Below are 17,526 nucleotides of genomic sequence, written 5' to 3'. Positions count from 1 at the left end.
TAGATCAAATCCCCTCTCACTTCAACAATTCTTCCCCCTTTCTCCTTGAGCATCCCCATTTTTATGCATCACTTCCACCAGCATACAATCATGTTGATTCCATATACCTTCCAGCAACTGCCCCATTTCAACTGCATCCATTTTTTAATCTTTCTTCTCTGAGGTTTTTTTCTAATCATTTCACCAAAACTGCTTTTGTTAAGGCCATCAGTGGCCTCATGATACTTCTTGATACCTGACTTAACAGCAGCTTTTTATCCAGTTCATCACTCCCTCCTCCTCGATATACTTTGCTAATGGGACTTCCAGAATTCCACCCTGTTCTGGCTTTCTTTTTGCCTAACTCCACCTCAGTCTCCTATGCTTCTTCCTTCTCTTCTCCCACATCTCCTAATGTTAGAGTGCCCCCAGAGATCAGCTCTTAAGACTTCTTTTCTTTTCTAACTACACTAACTCCCTGGGCAATCCTATCCAACAGCAAGGACTTAAATTCTATCCATTTTGTTGTCAAATCCAAGTTCCTATGCCCAACACACAGTGATGCCAAACAAACTGAAATGTTTGGAGCATATAGGCATATTGCAAGGACCAATCAAGGAGTATGGGATGCTCATACTCAAAAGATCTGAACACCCCAATGGATTTCAAGGAAGCGTTTTTAAAGACAAGATGAGGGAGAGAGTCGCAGGGTACCTGATCAGCTCATGCACAGTTCTCTTACTGGTTGATGGTGAAGTCACAGTGTTCTGTCATAGGGGTTAACATCATTAATCCTCAGGTTCAGCTGGTCTGGAGGCCATATGCTGGTGGAGATCATGCAGTTAGCTTTTATTCATCAGGTAGGGGGTTCATTATCTGGAAAACAACTTGAGAATGTGCATCAGACTCTGTTATCTATGTCCTTCAGGGAGAAAATAAAGATTCTGTGACTCAGTTATATGGCTGATCTATTGTTTAAGTTGTTACCAGTTCTCCTGGTCCAACTGCCATTTTTTTGTTATTACATATTCACAATCTTTCAATCAGAAATTCTTGAACCAGCCTTTTGTGATTCAGGGGAGGCCTGGGAGACTAAAGGTTTTCTACAAATGAGAGGCAGGAAGAGGACATGGGGGCAGGTGAGGTCTGTACCAGAAAAGGCCCAAGGTTCCTGCTTGGTTACACATTTGTTAACGGCTTCCAAATGTACAGTTCTAATCGACATGTATCTCAAAATTCCTACAAACTATCTCTTTCTTTTTTTAAATTTTTGAATTTTATTTTATTTATTTTTTTTATACAGCAGGTTCTTATTAGTCATCAATTTTATACACATCAGTGTATACATGTCAATCCCAATTGCCCAATTCATCACACCACCATCTCCACCACCCCACAGCTTTCCCCCCTTGGTGTCCATATGTTTGTTCTCTACATCTGTGTCTCAACTTCTGCCCTTCAAACCAGTTCATCTGTACTATTTTTCTAGGTTCCACATACATGTGTTAATATACGATATTTGTTTTTTCTCTTTCTGACTTACTTCACTCTGTATGACAGTCTCTAGATCCATCCACGTCTCAACAAATGACCCAATTTCATTCTTTTTTATGGCTGAGCAAACTATCTCTTTTCATATACAATATTCACCAAAAACTTAAGGTTTCCAAAACTAAACTACTATACTATCTTACAGCTCTGTAATGGCATCTCTACCTTATTTCCTCAGGACAAAGTTTTTTGTTGTTTTTTTCTTTTATTTCTTTTTTCCTTTTTTACTTCAAGTATACTTGATTGTGTTAGTTTCAGGTGTACAAAAAAGTGATTCAGTTACAAATATTTTTTGCATGTTTGTTGTTTTTGTTTGTTGTGTTTAGGTAAGAAGTGGATTTATTTAGAGAGAAACACACTCCACAGACAGAGTGTGAACCATCTCAGAAGGTGAGAGGTGTGGTTAGTTTTTATGAGTTGGGTAATTTCATAGGCTAATGAGTAGGAGGACTATTCCAATAATTTGGGGGAAGAGCATGGATTTCCAGGAAATGGGCCACCACCCACTTTTTGGCCTTTTATGGTTAGCCTCTGAATTGTCATGGCACCTGTGGGTGTGTCATTTAGCATGTTAATGTATTACAATGAACATCTAATGAGGCTCAAGATCTACTGGAAGTCGAATCTTCCACCATCTTGGACCTAGTTGTTTCTAACCAGTTTCTGTAATTTCCTATGGATATGTCATTCTTTTAAAGGTTGTGCCCTACCTCCTTTCCTCCTGTTTCATCCTCTCTTCAGAGATTTTACTCCCATATTCTTATGGGAAGCAGAGGGGCAAAGGTCCATCTTCTGTAACAGCTGAGTAGGGGTGTTGACCCTGTCTGTCAGGGAGTAAAACTCTCTGGATGCCTGATCTAGGTGCCCCAGGGGCAGGAGAGCTATTTGTTTTAAGTTGGTGTGGGCTGGAACCCTCTCATAGCCATCATCTTGATGTGGAACTGTTGTAACTGTTTCCTTGGCCTTCCTATGAATCTTCTTGATGATGAAGCACTTTTTGTAACAGCATCAGAGTAAAAGATAACTGTCTATAAATGACAAAAGACTTAAAAGGCACTGTTAAACATCTGATTATGGTGTAATTGATGAACTTGGTTACAATAGCCAGAATTACAAATGACTACATTAACGTACCAAATAATCCTAGTTAATTTAGTATTTTTCTTCCTGCTGATAAATTCTGTAACAGGAATAACATAAACTTGAACTTCAGTAAACCTAAGTACTACAGAAGTATTATATTTAAGAAATGATAACTCTAAAGATATGTCTATATTAATCAAACCAACAAGCTTAAGCCAGCTTTAATAGCAGATATTAATTTAATGTTGAATATTTCCTAGATCACTTGAACCCAAAATTCATTTTGGCTGGTTGTCTTCATATTTATGATATTTGTATAAGCACTTAAGTTCCTTTAAGCCAATTAAATAGAGCTCTTTTATGAATTAATTTTGACAATATCATACATCTGCAACACACATACAGATACATAAAAACACACAAACAAACACAGAGACCTCATAGTTCGCATTTCACAATTTCAGCCATGAATCAGGCACAACAACATAAAATCCATCAGTTACAAGGGGTTGGATTCAAATTGGTCTTCTGGCAGATGGACCAAATCAAGGTTACATGTCTAGATGGCTAAACACTTTTTACTAATGTTTATAAAAAGACACTTAGGATTTCTATTTATCCAAATACTAAATTACTTTATCCATTTTTTTCAAATTTTGCATTTTAAAAAGATGGCAGACATAAGGGTTACTAGAGATGACCACGTAGAACATTTGCATCTCAAAGGCACAGGCAAATTCCTCCTAGGATGACTTTGTTCCCTTGAGGCCAGAAAAATATTTTTCTTCTTTTTCTTCTTTCTCAAAGAATTGGCTAGCCACCTCAATGATATCAAAAGGCTGACACACCCATTCACCAATGTTGTAAGGTTTTACTTTCCCTCAAAATTCCTATCAGGCTCTGAATATCATCTATGGTTAGTTTAGTTAGACCAGTGGCCTCCCATTTAGTAATCTATTTACAAACCCTTTCAAGGATCTTCCTGGTTAAAGAAATTTGTGTCTTATATGTAGACACTCTATAACCCTTTTTAACTTAATAACCACCAACTGGATATCTTTGGCCAAGCCCAGAACCTCGATATTCCACACTCCAGGGTCTACTAAGGCTTCTATTTCAGCTCCAGATTCAATCTGTTCCTTTCCACTTTCTGTTAGAATCATTTGGTGATGAAGGTGGTTACCTTCCCTCTCAAGAAACAGAGTGGCCCCTAGCTTAGGTAATAAATCTCTTCCCATTAAAGGGATGGGACAATCAGGCACAAACAGAAAGGAATGTAAAAACAACTGGCCATTGATGTTGCACAAAAGGGGTTCCAGGAAAGTGTGCCCCTGCCTCTTCCCTAACACCTCCATTATATACTCCTTATGATTGCTAAGGTTTCCGGTTTTTTTGGTTAAGACTGGAAAGGTTGCAACAGCATCTATAAAAAATTTTATCAAGTGGCCCACCACATCAATGACCACCCAAAGCTTGACATTAGTTATGTAGATGGTATTTCTAGACAGAGTCATTTTTGGGCTGTGGCCACTTAAGTCTTCTGATTGTAAAACCATCAACGGCCGAGGGACCCCCATTGCTCTCTGGCATCTGGGGCATTCCCTCTTTCGATGTCCTGGCTGTTTGCAAAGGGTGCATTGATCACAATCCTTCCTCCATTGTCCCTTTTGTCCACACAGGGTACACTGGTCCTGTCTGGGTACCCATGGGTCTAGTGGTCCACCAGGGACAGATTTGCCCAGAAAATCTGACCCCCCCCCCCGCCACTGGTGGTCTCTGAGAGGACAAAGCCACTGCAATCATTTGGGCCTTTTGCATATTTCTCTGGGTGCATTCAGTCTTTTTGGCCATATCCTTATTATTGAAAACCGAATAATCCAATTGGAGCAAATCATTCATCAGAGTGTGAGGAGCAGCAGTTGCTTTCTGAATTTTGTGCCTGATGTCTGGGGTACACTGGGCTATGAAATACATAGCCAAAAGGGCCTGTCCCTCTGGGGAGGAGGGATCCACGTTTGTATACTTCCTAAAAGCCTCCATTAGTCTCCCTTGGAAGACTGCAGGATTTTCGTCCTGTCCCTGTTGGACCTCTTTCACTTTTTCATAATTAACAGGTTTTACTGTAAGTTTCTTCATAAGCTCTATTAAACAGGTAATCATATGGTCCTGTCTATCCCTATCAATAGAATTCACCTGGTAATTCCATTGTGAGTTTACCTTGGGACAGTGTTGTTCCCCACCTGGTGTACTGCATGGCCCCATAGGGTGGGTCTGTTAAAATGTCCTCTGTGTCTTTCCTAGAGTTATCCCTCTGAGCTACACATGCCTTAACTTTTAGGGGGGTTCATTGCCTAAATACAAGGCCATGAAAATTTGAACATATGGTACCTCACTCCATTTAAATTTCCTAACCCAGATTGTGGCCAAACATGATTACATAACCTAATAAGTTTTTTCCTTTTTAATACCTGTTGTCAGAATTTTTCTCAATCTTGGAATGTATGGCCCAGGGGGGTATTGGTCGGGATTGATGCAGCATGATCCATTTCAGACCCAAGCCTGAGGTGATGTCTCTAATTACCATACTATCCAAAATTCCACTTTCATGACAAAACCAACCAGGAAATTTGGTCAAGATTGGCACTTAGGATTTTAGATGCTATCCCTTCCAAAGTAGTCTCCCAACCAGGTGATAGTGCCCCAAAAGTTGATGCAAGCAAATGTACAGAATGTGGCCCTGACAGTGTTGACAATGAGTGGGAGTTGGCCTAGCTATAAGTGGCAAATAAAGGGTCAGCACTTATCAATAAAAAGTACATCTTGGCAGCCACACAAGTCTTCTGGGGTTTAGAAAAGAAAGAAAGAAAGAGAGAAATGGTACAGGCATGAATATAGAATGTAGGAGAAAAACCTCAGAGTCAAGATGAGTATAGATTATCAAATTCTGCAACAACAATTCTGTCCTGGACGTGCTGTTGTATGTACATAAGCATAGCCATTCCACACCATCTTTCTATAGCAAACCATGCCAGTTGCCATCATTCCCCTGGTCTGGACCTAGGTTCCCGATCAGAGTCCCAAAACATTTGGGGTTGACCAGCCTGACAAACATAGGCAAACATTGGCAGAGCAGCCTCCCTGGTACAGCTGGCTCGGTGTCCCTTCTAACATGTCAGCTGAAACCGTTCACCTCAGATTGGACTTTAACCCACGTGCAGGGACTAGAACCCAGCCAGAACCCACTCTCTTTTAATTGAGATCACACACTGTCTCAGGACTTAATGAAGCTCAGGTTATTTATGTCTAATCACAGAAATAATTAAGTGAGAGATAAAGTGTAGGTAAAAAGTGGATTTATTTAGAGAGAAACACACTCCACAGAGTGTGGGCCATCTCAGAAGGTGAGAGGAGATAAATATATATATATATATATATATATATATATATATATTCTTTTTCAATTATAGCTTATTACATGATATTGAACATAGTTCCCTGAGTAGGTCCTTGATGTTTATTTATTTTATATATAGTAATGTGTATCTGTTCATCCTAAATACCTAATATATCCCTCACCCACTTTCCCCTTTGGTAACCATCATTTTCTGTGTTTGTGAGTCTATTTCTGTTTTGTAAAAACGTTCACTTGTATCAATTTTTTGTATTCCTCATATAAGTGATATCATATGATATTTGTCTCTCTGTGTCTGACTTACTTCACTTAGTATGATAATCTCTAGGTCGATCCATGTTGCTGCAAATGGCATTGTTTCATTCCTTTTTATGGCTGAGTAATATTCTATTATATAAATGTGTGTATATATATATATATATATATATATATATATATATATGTATATATACCACATCTTCTTTATCCATTCCTTTGTTGAAGGACATTTAGGTTGCTTCCATGTCTTGGCTATTGTAAATAGTGCTAAAATGAACACTGGGGTGCATGTATCCATTTTATTTTTATAAATCTTTATTGGAGTGTAATTGCTTCACAATGCTGTGTTAGTTTCTGTTGTACAACAAAGTGAATCAGCCATATGCATAAATATATCCCCATATTCCCTCTCTCTTGAGCCTCCTGTCCACCCTCCCTATCCCACGCCTCTAGGTAGTCACAAAGCACCAAGCTGATTGCCCTGTGCTATGCTGCTGCTTCTCACCAGCTATCTCTTTTACATTTGGCAGGTTATATATATCGATGCTACTCTCACATCATCCCAGCTTCCCACCCACCACCCATGTCTTCAAGTCCATTCTCTATGCCTGTATCTTTATTCCTGCCCTGCAAATATGTTCATCTGTACCATTTTCTAGATTCCACCTATATGCATTAATATACGATATTTGTTTTTCTCTTCCTGACTTAATTCACTCTGTATGACAGTCTCTAAGTCCATCCACATCTCTACAAATGACTCAATTTCGTTCTTTTTTATGGCTGAGTAATATTCCATTGTATATACGTGCCACATCTTTATCCATTCACCTATCATTGTAAATAGTGTGGCAATGAACACTGTGGTACATGTCTCTTTTTGAATTATGGTCTTCTCAGGGTATATGCCCAGTAGTGGGATTGCTGGTTCATATGGTAGTTCAATTTTTATTTTTTAAGGAACTTCCATACTCTTCTTCATAGTTGTTGTATCAATTTACATTGCCACCAAGAGTACAGGAAGTTTCCCTTTTCACTACACACTCTCCAACATTTATTGTTTGTAGATTTTTTGATAATGGCCATTCTGACCAGTGTGAGGTGGTATCTCATTGTAGTTTTGATATACATTTCTCTACTAATTAGTGATGTTGAGCATCTTTTCATGTGCCCCTTGGCCATCTCTATGTCTTCTTTGGTGAAGTGTCTATTTAGATCTTCTGCCCATATTTTAATGGGGTTGTTTGCTTTTTTGATATTAAGCTCCATGAACTGTTTGTATATTTTGGAGATTGATCCTTTGTCTGTTGTTTCATTTGCAAATATTTTTTCCCATTCTGAGGGTGGTCTTTTCATCTTGTTTATGGTTTCTTTTGCTGTGCAAAAGCTTTTAAGTTTAATTAGGTCTCATTTGTTTATTTTCATTACTCTGAGAAGTGGGTCAGAAAAGATTTTGCTATGGTTTATGTCAAAGAGTGGTTTTCCTATGTAGTGTCCAGTCTTACATTTAGGTCTTTAATCCACTTGGTGTTTATTTTTGTGTATGGTGTTAGGTGGTGCTCTAATTTCATTCTTTTACATGTAGCTGTTCAGTTTTCCCAGCACCACTTATTGAAGAGGCTGTCTTTTCTCCATTGTATATTCTTGTCATCTTTGTGGTAAATTAGGTGACCATATATGTGAGGGTTTATCTCTGGGCTTTCTATCCTGTACCATTGATCTATATTTCTGTTTTTGTGTGAGTACCATTCTGTCTTGATTACTGTAGCTTTGTAGTGTAGTTTGAAGTCAGAGATCCTGATTCCTCCAGCTCCATTTTTCTTTCTCAAGATTGCTTTGGCTATTCGGGGTCTTTTGTGTTTCCATACAAATTGTAAAATTTTTCTTCTAATTCTGTGAGAAATAACATTGGTAGTTTGATAGGGATTGCATTGAATCTGTAGATTGCTTTGGGTAGTATCGTCATTTTCACAATATTGATTCTTCCAAACCAAGAACATGGTATATTTCTCCATCTGTTTATGTCATCTTTGATTTCTTTCTTCAGTGTTTTATAGTTTTCTGAGTGCAAGTTTTCACCTCCTTAGGTAGGTTTATTCCTAAGTATTTTATTATTTTTGTTGCGATGGTAAATGGGATTGTTTCCCTAATTTCTCTTTCTGATTTTTTTGTTAATGTATAGGAATGCCAGAGATTTATGTGCATTAATTTTGTACCCTGCTACTTTACCAAATTCACTGGTTAGTTCTAGTAGTTTTCTGGTGGCATCTTTAGGATGTTCTATGTATAGTATCATTCATGTTATCTGCAAACAGTGACAGTTTTACTTCATTTCCAATTTGTATTCCTTTTTATTTCTTTATTTTCTCTGATTGTCATGGCTAGGATTTCCAAAACTATGTTGAATAAGAGTGGTGAGAGTAGGCATCCTTGTCTTGTTCCTGATCTTAGTGGAAATGCTTTCAGTTTTTCACCATTGAGTATGATGTTTGCTATGGGTTTGTTATATATAGCCTTTATTATGTTGAGGTAGGTTCCCTCTATGCCCACTTTCTGGAGAGTTTTTATCATAAATGGGTGTTGAATTTTGTTAAAATCTTTTTCTGCATCTATTCAGATGATCATATGGTTTTTGTTCCTTAATTTGTTAATATGGTGTATCACATTAATTGATTTGCATATATTGAAGAATCCTTGCATTCCTGGGATAAATCCCACTTGATCAATGTCAATGATCCTTTTAATACGTTGTTGGATTCTCTTTGTTAGTATTTTGTTCAGGATTTTTGCATCTATATTCATCAGTGATACTGGTCTGTAATTTTCACTTTTGTGTTATATCTTTGTCCAGTTTTGCTATCAGGGTGATGGTGGCTTCATTGAATGAATTTGGGAGTGTTCCTCCCTCTGCAAGTTTTTGGAAGAGTTTGAGAAGGATCAGTGTTAGCTCTTCTCTAAATGTTTGTTAGAATTTGCCTGTAAAGCCATCTGGTCCTGGACTTTTGTTTGTTGGAAAAATTTTAATTACAGTTTCAATTTCATTGCTTGTGATATCTCTTTATATTTTCTAATTCTTCCTGGTTCAGTCTGGGAAAATTGTACCTTTCCAAGAACTTGGCCATTTCTTTGTGGTTGTCCATTTTATTGACATATAGTTGTTTGTAGTAGTCTCTTATAATCCTTTGTATTTCTGTGGTGTCATTTGTGATTTCTCCTTTTTCATTTCTAATTTTATTAATTTGTGTCCTCTCCCTTTTTTTCTTGATGGGTCTAGCTAAGGGTTTATCAATTTTGTTTATCTTCTCAAAGAACCAACGTTTAATTGTATTGACCTTTGTTATTGTTTCCTTCATTTCTATTTCATTCATTTCTGCTCTGATCTTTATGATTTATTTCCTTCTACTGATTTTGAGTTTTTTGTTCTTTTTCTCTCATTGCTTTAGGTATAGGGTTAGACTGTTTATTTGAGATTTTTCTTGTTCCTTGAGGTGAGATTGAATTGCTATAAACTTCCCTTTTAGAACTGCTTTTGCTGCATCCCATAGGTTTTGAGTCATTGTGTTGTCATTGCCATTTGTTTCTATGTAGTTTTTGATTTCTTCTTTGATTTCTTCACTGATCTCCTGGTTATTTAGTAGTGCAGTGTTTAGCCTCCATGTATTTCTGCTTTTTTACAGTTGTTTTTCCTGTAATTGTTTTCCAATCTCATAGCATTATGGTCGGAAAAGATGCTTGATACAATTTCAATTTTCTTAAATTTTCTCAGCCTTGATTTGTGACCCAAGATGTGATCTATCCTGGAGAACGTTCTGCGTGCACTTGAGAAGAAAACATATTCTGACACTTTCACGTGGAATATTCTATAAATATCAATTAAATCCATCTGTTCTATTGTGTCATTTAAAGCTTGTGTTTCCCTATTTATTTTCTGTTCGGATGATCTGTCCATTGGTGTAAATGGGGTGTTAAAATCCCCTACTATGATTGTGTTACTGTTGATTTTTCCTTTCTTGGTTGTTAGCATTTGCCTTTTGTATTGAGGTACTCCTATGCTGGGTACATAAACATTTATAATTGTTATATCTTCTTCTTGGATTGCTCCCTTGATCATTGTGTAGTGTCCATCTTTGTCTCTTACAACATTCTTTATTTTAAAGTCTATTTTGTTTTATATGAGAATTGCTACTCCAGCTTTCTTTAGATTCCCATTTGCATGGAATATCTTTTTCCATCCCCTCACTTTCAGTCTGTATGTGACCCTAGGTCTGAAGTGGGTCTCTAGTAGACAGCATATATATGGGTTTTGTTTTTGTATCCATTCAGCCAGTATTTGTCTTTGATTGGGGCATTTAATCCACTTACATTCAAGGTTATTATCAATATGTATGTCCCTATTACCATTCTCTTAATTGTTTTTGGCTTATTTTGGGGGTCTTTTTCTTCTCTTGTGTTTCCCACCTACAGAAGTTTCTTTAGCATTTGTTTTAAAGCTGGTTTGGTGGTGCTGAATTCTCTTAGCTTTTGCTTCTCTTAAAAGCTTTTGATTTCTCCATCGAATCTAAATGAGATCTTTGCTGGGTAGAGTAATGTTGATTGTAGCTTTTTCTCTTTCTTCACTTAAATATCCTGCCACTCCCTTATGGCCTGTAGAGTTTCTGCTGAAAAATCAGCTGATAACCTTATGGAGATTCCTTTGTATGTTATTTTTTGCTTTTCCCTTGCTGCTTTTAATATTTTTCCTTTGCATTTAATTTTTGTTAGTTTGATTAATATGCCTTGGTGTGTTTCTCCTAGGATTTATCCTGTATGGGACTCTCTGCACTTCCTGGACTTGGGTGACTATTTCTTTTCTCATGTTAGGGAAGTTTTCCACTATAATCTCTTCAAATATTTTCTCAGACCCTTTCTTTTTCTCTTCTGCTTCTGGGGCCCTTATAATTCAAATATTGGTGTGTTTACTGTTGTCCCAGAGGTCTCTGAGATTGTCTTCAATTCTTTTCATTCTTTTTTCTTTATTCTGCTCCTTGGCAATTATATCTATCATTCTGTCTTCCAGCTCACTTATTCGTTCTTCTGCCTCAGTTATTCTGTTATCTATTCCTTCTAGTGTATTTTTCATTTCAGTTATTGTATTGTTCATCTGTGTTTTTTAGTTCTTCTAGATCTTTGTTCAACATTTCTTGTATTTTCTCAATCTGTGCCTGCATTCTATTTCTGAGATTCTGGATCATCTTTACTATCACTACTCTGAATTCTTTTTCAGGTAGATTGCTATATCCTCTTCATTTATTTGGTCTTGTGGGTTTTTACTTTCCTACTTCATCTGTGACATTTCTTTGCCATCTCTTTTTTTTTTTTTTTTTGATGGGTGGGATTTTGTTCCTGTCTTACTAGTTGTTTGGAGTGAGGCTTCCAACACTGGAGTTTGTAGGCTGTTGGGTAGAGTGGGTCTTGGTGCCAAGATAAGGACATTTGGGAGATGTCCCTCTGATGAATATTCCCTGAGGTCTGAAGTTCTCTGTTAATCCAGTGGTTCAGACTTGGAGCTCCCACGATAGGAGCTTTGGCCCAACCCTTGGCTCATGAACCAAGATCCTGCAAGCCAGATGGGGTGCAAAAAAAAAAAAAAAGAGGAGAACAATAACAAAGAGTAAAAAACAAAATTAGACTAAGAAACTGATATGTTAGAAAGAATATAAAAATTAAAATATAGATGAAACAACAACTGGAAATTAAAACAGAACCACAAGGGTAAAAAAGAGAAGAAAAAAAAAGTGCGGAACAGGCCTTGGCTGTGGGGTTGGGGCTTAGGCAGGGGTGGGTTTATGCCATGGTCGGGGCCTATACTTAGGACCACAGGGCTGTAAAAGGCCCTGGTGGGGGGGAGTGTGTGTGTGTGGCTTAGGCTCAACAGAACACAAGGGGCCCAGGTGGGCCTCTGGTCTTAGAGGGCTGGGGACATGGCCTGGGATCCCAGCCGGCTTCCTAGGCCCAAGTGGGCAGGGCAAATGCCCTCCACTCCTCTGGTCCTGGGGAGCCTCTCCCACTTGCCTCTCCTGTTCTCCTCCAACCTCCCTCTTACAACCTCAGGACCATGTGGCCTGGAAGAGGCTTTGGAGGGAGGCTCCGACCTGGGAGCCCAGCAGGTTTCCCTGCTGAGTGGGCGGGGCAGATGTCCTCCGCTCTTCTCCTGCTCCTACAGTCCTGCAAGGCCCCTCCCACCTGCCTCTTCTGTTTTCGCCCAACCTCCCTCCTATGCCCCCAGGACCAACATGGTCTGGAGGGGGCTTCTAATGTCATAGGACCTGGCCCAAAAGCTGGGCAGGCTTCCCGATCCAATTGGGCACTGGAAACATTTGGTGCACTCCCCCATGATCCAAGCTCTGAAGGGTCCCACCAGTCATGGGGACAACTTACCCCTGCCAGAGACCCCTCAGGGGTGCTGGTCCTATCTGGCTTCCACTTCTCCTCACTCCTGAATCCCCTCACGTCCTACCAGTTCACTTGTGGGTTCCTCCCATGTCCTTGGGCATCAAAATCCCCCACCAACATCCAGCAGGCACACTAGTTGTGGGGAGAAGCAAACTCCATATCTTCCCACACCTCCATATTCTGATTCCAAATCTTTATGTTCTTTCTGTATGTAACTTTTTTTTTAACATCTTGATTGGAGTATAAATGCTTTACAGTGTTGTGTTAGTTTCTGCTATATAACAAAGTGAATCAGCTATATATATACATATATCACCATATACTCTCCCCCTTTCATCTCCCTCCCAAACACCCTACCCCATCTAGGTGGTCACAAAACACAGAGCTGATTTCCCTGTGCTATGCAGCTGCTTCCCACTAACTATCTATTTTACATTTGGTAGTGTATATATATTCATGCCACTCTCTCACTTAGTCCCAGCTTACCCTTCCCCCTACCCATGTCCTCAAGTACATTCTCTATGTCTGCGTCTTTATTCCTGTCCTGCCCCTAGGTTCGTCCGACCATTTTTTTTCTTTTTTTAGATTCCATATATATGTGTTAGCATAAGGTATTGGTTTTTCTCTTTCTGACTTACTTCACTCTGTATGACAGACTCTTGGTTCATCCACCTCACTACAAATAACTCAATTTCGTTTCTTTTTATGGCTGAGTAATATTCCATTGTATATATGTGCCACATCTTCTTTATCCATTCATCCTATTATGGACACTTAGGTTGCTTCCATGTCCGGGCTATTGTAACTACTGTTGCAATGAATATTGTGGTACATGGCTCTTTTTGATTTATGGTTTTCGTAGGGTTTATGACCAGTAGGGGGATTGCTGGGTCATATGGTCATTATATTTTTAGTTTTTTGAGGAACCTCCATACTGTTCTCCATAGTGGCCATATCAATTTACATTCCCACCAACACTACAAGAGGGTTCCCTTTTCTCCACACCATTGCCTGCATTTATTGTTTGTAGATTTTTTGATGATGGCCACTCTGACCGGTGTGAGGTGATAATTCATTGTCTTTTGATTTGCATTTCTCTAATGATTAGTGATGTTGAGCATCATTTCAGGTGTTTGTTGGCAATCTGTATATCTTCTTTTGGAGAAATGTCTATTTAGGTCTTCTGCCCATTTTTGGATGGGGTTGTTTGTTTTTTTGATATTGAGCTGCATGAGCTGCTTGTATATTTTGGAGATTAATTCTTTGTCAGTTGCTTCATTTGCCAATATTTTCCCCCATTCTGAGGGTTGTCTTTTCATCTTCTTTATGGTTTCCTTTGCTGTGCAAAAGCCTTTAAGTTTCGTTAGGACCCATGTGTTTATTTTTATTTTTATTTCCATTTCTCTAGGAGGTGGGTCAAAAAGGATCTTGCTGTGATGTATGTCATAGAGTGCTCTGCCTATCTTTTCCTCTAAGAGTTTTACAGTGTCTGGCCTTACATTTAGGTCTTTAATCCATTTTGAGTTTATTTTTGTATATGGTGTTAGGGAGTGTTCTAATTTCATTGTGTTACATGTAGCTGTCCAGTTTTCCCAGCACCACTTATTGGAGAGGCTGTCTTTTCTCCATTGTATATTCTTGCCTCCTTTATCAAAAATAAGGTGACCATATGTGCGTGGGTTGATCTCTGGGCTTTCTATCCTGTTCCATCGATCTATATTTCTTTTTTTGTGCCTGTACCATACTGCCTTGATTACTATAGCTTTGTAGTATAGTCTGAAGTAAGGGAGTGTGATTCCTCCAGCTCCATTTTTCTTTCTCGAAATTGCTTTGGCTATTCGGGGTCTTTTGTGTTTCCATAAATATTGTGAAATATTTTGCTCTAGTTCTCTGGAAAGTGTCATTGGTAGTTTGATAGGAATTGCATTGAATCTTTAGATTGCTTTGAGTAGTATAGTAATTTTAACAATGTTGATTCTTCCAATCCAAGTACATGGTATATCCCTCCAACTGTTTGTATAGTCTTTAATTTCTTTCATCAGTGTCTTATAGTTTTCTGCATACAGGTCTTTTGTCTCCTTAGGTAGGTTTATTCCTAGGTATCTTATTCTTTTTGTTGCAATGGTAAGTGGGAGTTATTTTTTAATTTCTCTTTCAGATTTTTAATCATTAGTGTATAAGAATGCAGGAGATTTCTCTGCATTACTTTTGTATCCTGCCAAATTCATTGATTAGTTCTAGTAGTTTTCTGGTAGCATCTTTAGGAACCTCTATATATAGTATCATGCCATCTGCAAACAGTAACAATTTTATTTCTTCTTTTCTGATTTGGATACCTTTTATTTCTTTTTCTTCTCTGATTGCTGTGGCTAAAACTTCCAAAACTATGTTGAATAGTTGTGGTGAGAGTGGACAACCTTGTCTTGTTCCTGATCTTAGAAGAAACGGTTTCAGTTTTTCACCATTGAGAACAATGTTGGCTGTGGGTTTGTCATTTATAATGTTGAGGTGGTTTCCCTCTGACTACTTTCTGCAGAGCTTTTTATCATAAATGCGTGTTGAATATTGTCAAAAGCTTTTTCTGCATCTATTGAGATTATCATATGGTTTTTATCCTTCAATTTGTCAATCTGGTGTATCACATTGAGTGATTTGTGTATATTGAAGAATCCTTGCATTCCTGCAATACACCCCACTTGATCATGGTGTATGATCCTTTTAATGTGCTGTTGGATTTTGTTTGCTGGTATTTTATTGAGGATTTTTGCATCTATATTAGTCAGTGATATTGGCCTGTAGTTTTCCTTTTTGATAACATCTTTGGTTTTGGTATCAGGGTGATAGTGGCCTCTTAGAATGAGTTTGGGGAATTTCCTTCCTCTGCTATATTTTGAAAGAGTTTGAGAAGGATGTGTGTTAGCTCTTCTCTAAATGTTTGATAGAATTCGCTGTGAAGCCATCTGGTCCTGGGCTTTTGTTTGTTGGAAGATTTTTAATAACAGTTTCAATTTCAGTGCCTATGATTCGTCTGTTTATATTTTCCATTTTTTCCTGGTTTAGTCTCAGGAGGTTTTGGTGTTTTAAGAATTTGTCCATTTCTCCCAGATTGTCCATTTTATTGGCATATAGTTGCTTGTCGTAATCTCTCATGATCCTTTGTATTTGTGCCGTGTCGGGTGTTACTTCTTTATCATTTCTAATTCCGTTAATTTGGTTCTTCTCCCTTTTTTTCTTGATGAATCTTGCTAATGGTTTTATCAATTTTGTTTATCTTCTCAAAGAACAAGCTTTTAGTTTTATTGATCTTTGCTATTTTTTTCTCCATTTCTTTTTCTTTTTTTTTTTCTGATTTGATCTTTATGATTTATTTCCTTCTGCTAACTTTGGTTTTTTTATTGTTGTTCTTCTTTTCTCTAATTGCTGTAGGTGTAAGTTTAGGTTGTGTTTTTTAAGATTTTTCTTGTTTCCTGAGGTTGGATTGTATTGCTATAAACTTCCCACTTGGAGCTGTTTTTACTGCATCCCATACATTTTAGGTCATTGTGTTTTCATTGTCATTTGTATCTAGGTATTTTTTTATTTCCTCTTTGATTTCTTCAGTGATCTCTTGGTTATTTAGTAGTTTATTGTATAGCCTCAATGTGTTTGCATTTTTTGTTTTTTTTCCTGTAATTAATATCTAGTCTCATAGCTTTGTGTTCAGAAAAGATACTTGATATGATTTCAATTTTCTTAAATTTACCAAGGTTTGATTGGTGACCCAAGATATGATCTATCCTAGAGAATGTTCCATGAGCACTTGAGTAGAAAGTGTATTCTGTTGTTTTTGGATGGAATGTCCTATAAATATCAATTAAGTCCATCTTGTTTAATGTGTCCTTTAAAGCTTGTGTTTCCTTATTTATTTTCATTTAGGATAGTCTTTCCATTGGTGAAACTGAGGTTTCACCTCAGTTATTATTGTGTTATTGTTGATTTGACCTGTTATGGCAGTTAGCATTTGCCTTATGTATTGAGGTGCTTCTATGTTGGCGCATAGATATTTACTATTTTTATATCTCCTTCTTGGATTGATCCCTTGATCATTATGTAGTGTCCTTCTTTCTCTCTTGTAATAGTCTTTATTTTAAAGTCTATTTTATCTGATATGGGAATTGCTACTCCAGCTTTCTTTTGATTTCCATTTGCATGGAATATGTTTTCCCATCCCTTCACTTTCAGTCTGTATGCATCCCTAAGTCTGAAGTGGGACTCTTGTAGATAGCATATATACAGGTGTTGTTTTGTATCCATTCAGCCAGTCTATGTCTTTTGGTTGGAGTATTTAATCCGTTTACAATTAAGGTAATTATCAATATGTATGTTCCTATTACGATTTTCTTAATTGTTTTGGGTTTGTTTTTTTAGGTCTTTTCATTCTCTTGTGTTTCCTGGCTAGAGAAGTTCCTTTAGCATTTGTTGTAAAGCTCGTTTGGTGGTGCTGAATTCTCTTAGCTTGTGCTTGTCTGTAAAGGTTTAAATTTTTCTGTAGAATCTGAATGAGATCTTGCTGGGTAGAGTAATTTTTGTTGTAGGTTTTTCCATTTCATCACTTTAAATATGTCCTGTCACCCCCTTCTGGCTTGTAGTGTTTCTGCTGAAAGATCAGCTATAAACCTTATGGGGATTCCCTTGTATGTTATGTGTTGCTTTTCCCTTGCTACTTTTAATATTTTTCTTTGTATTTATTTTTTGATAGTTTGGTTAATATGTGTCTTGGCATGTTTCTCCTTGGATTTATCATGTATTGGGACTCTCTGTGTTTCCAGGAA

Source organism: Mesoplodon mirus, assembly GCF_964341445.2.
Source record: "Mesoplodon mirus genome assembly, chromosome: 7".
Lineage (NCBI taxonomy): Eukaryota > Metazoa > Chordata > Mammalia > Artiodactyla > Ziphiidae > Mesoplodon > Mesoplodon mirus.
The sequence above is the reverse complement of the archived record's forward strand: the minus strand, read 5'-3'. Positions refer to the sequence as shown.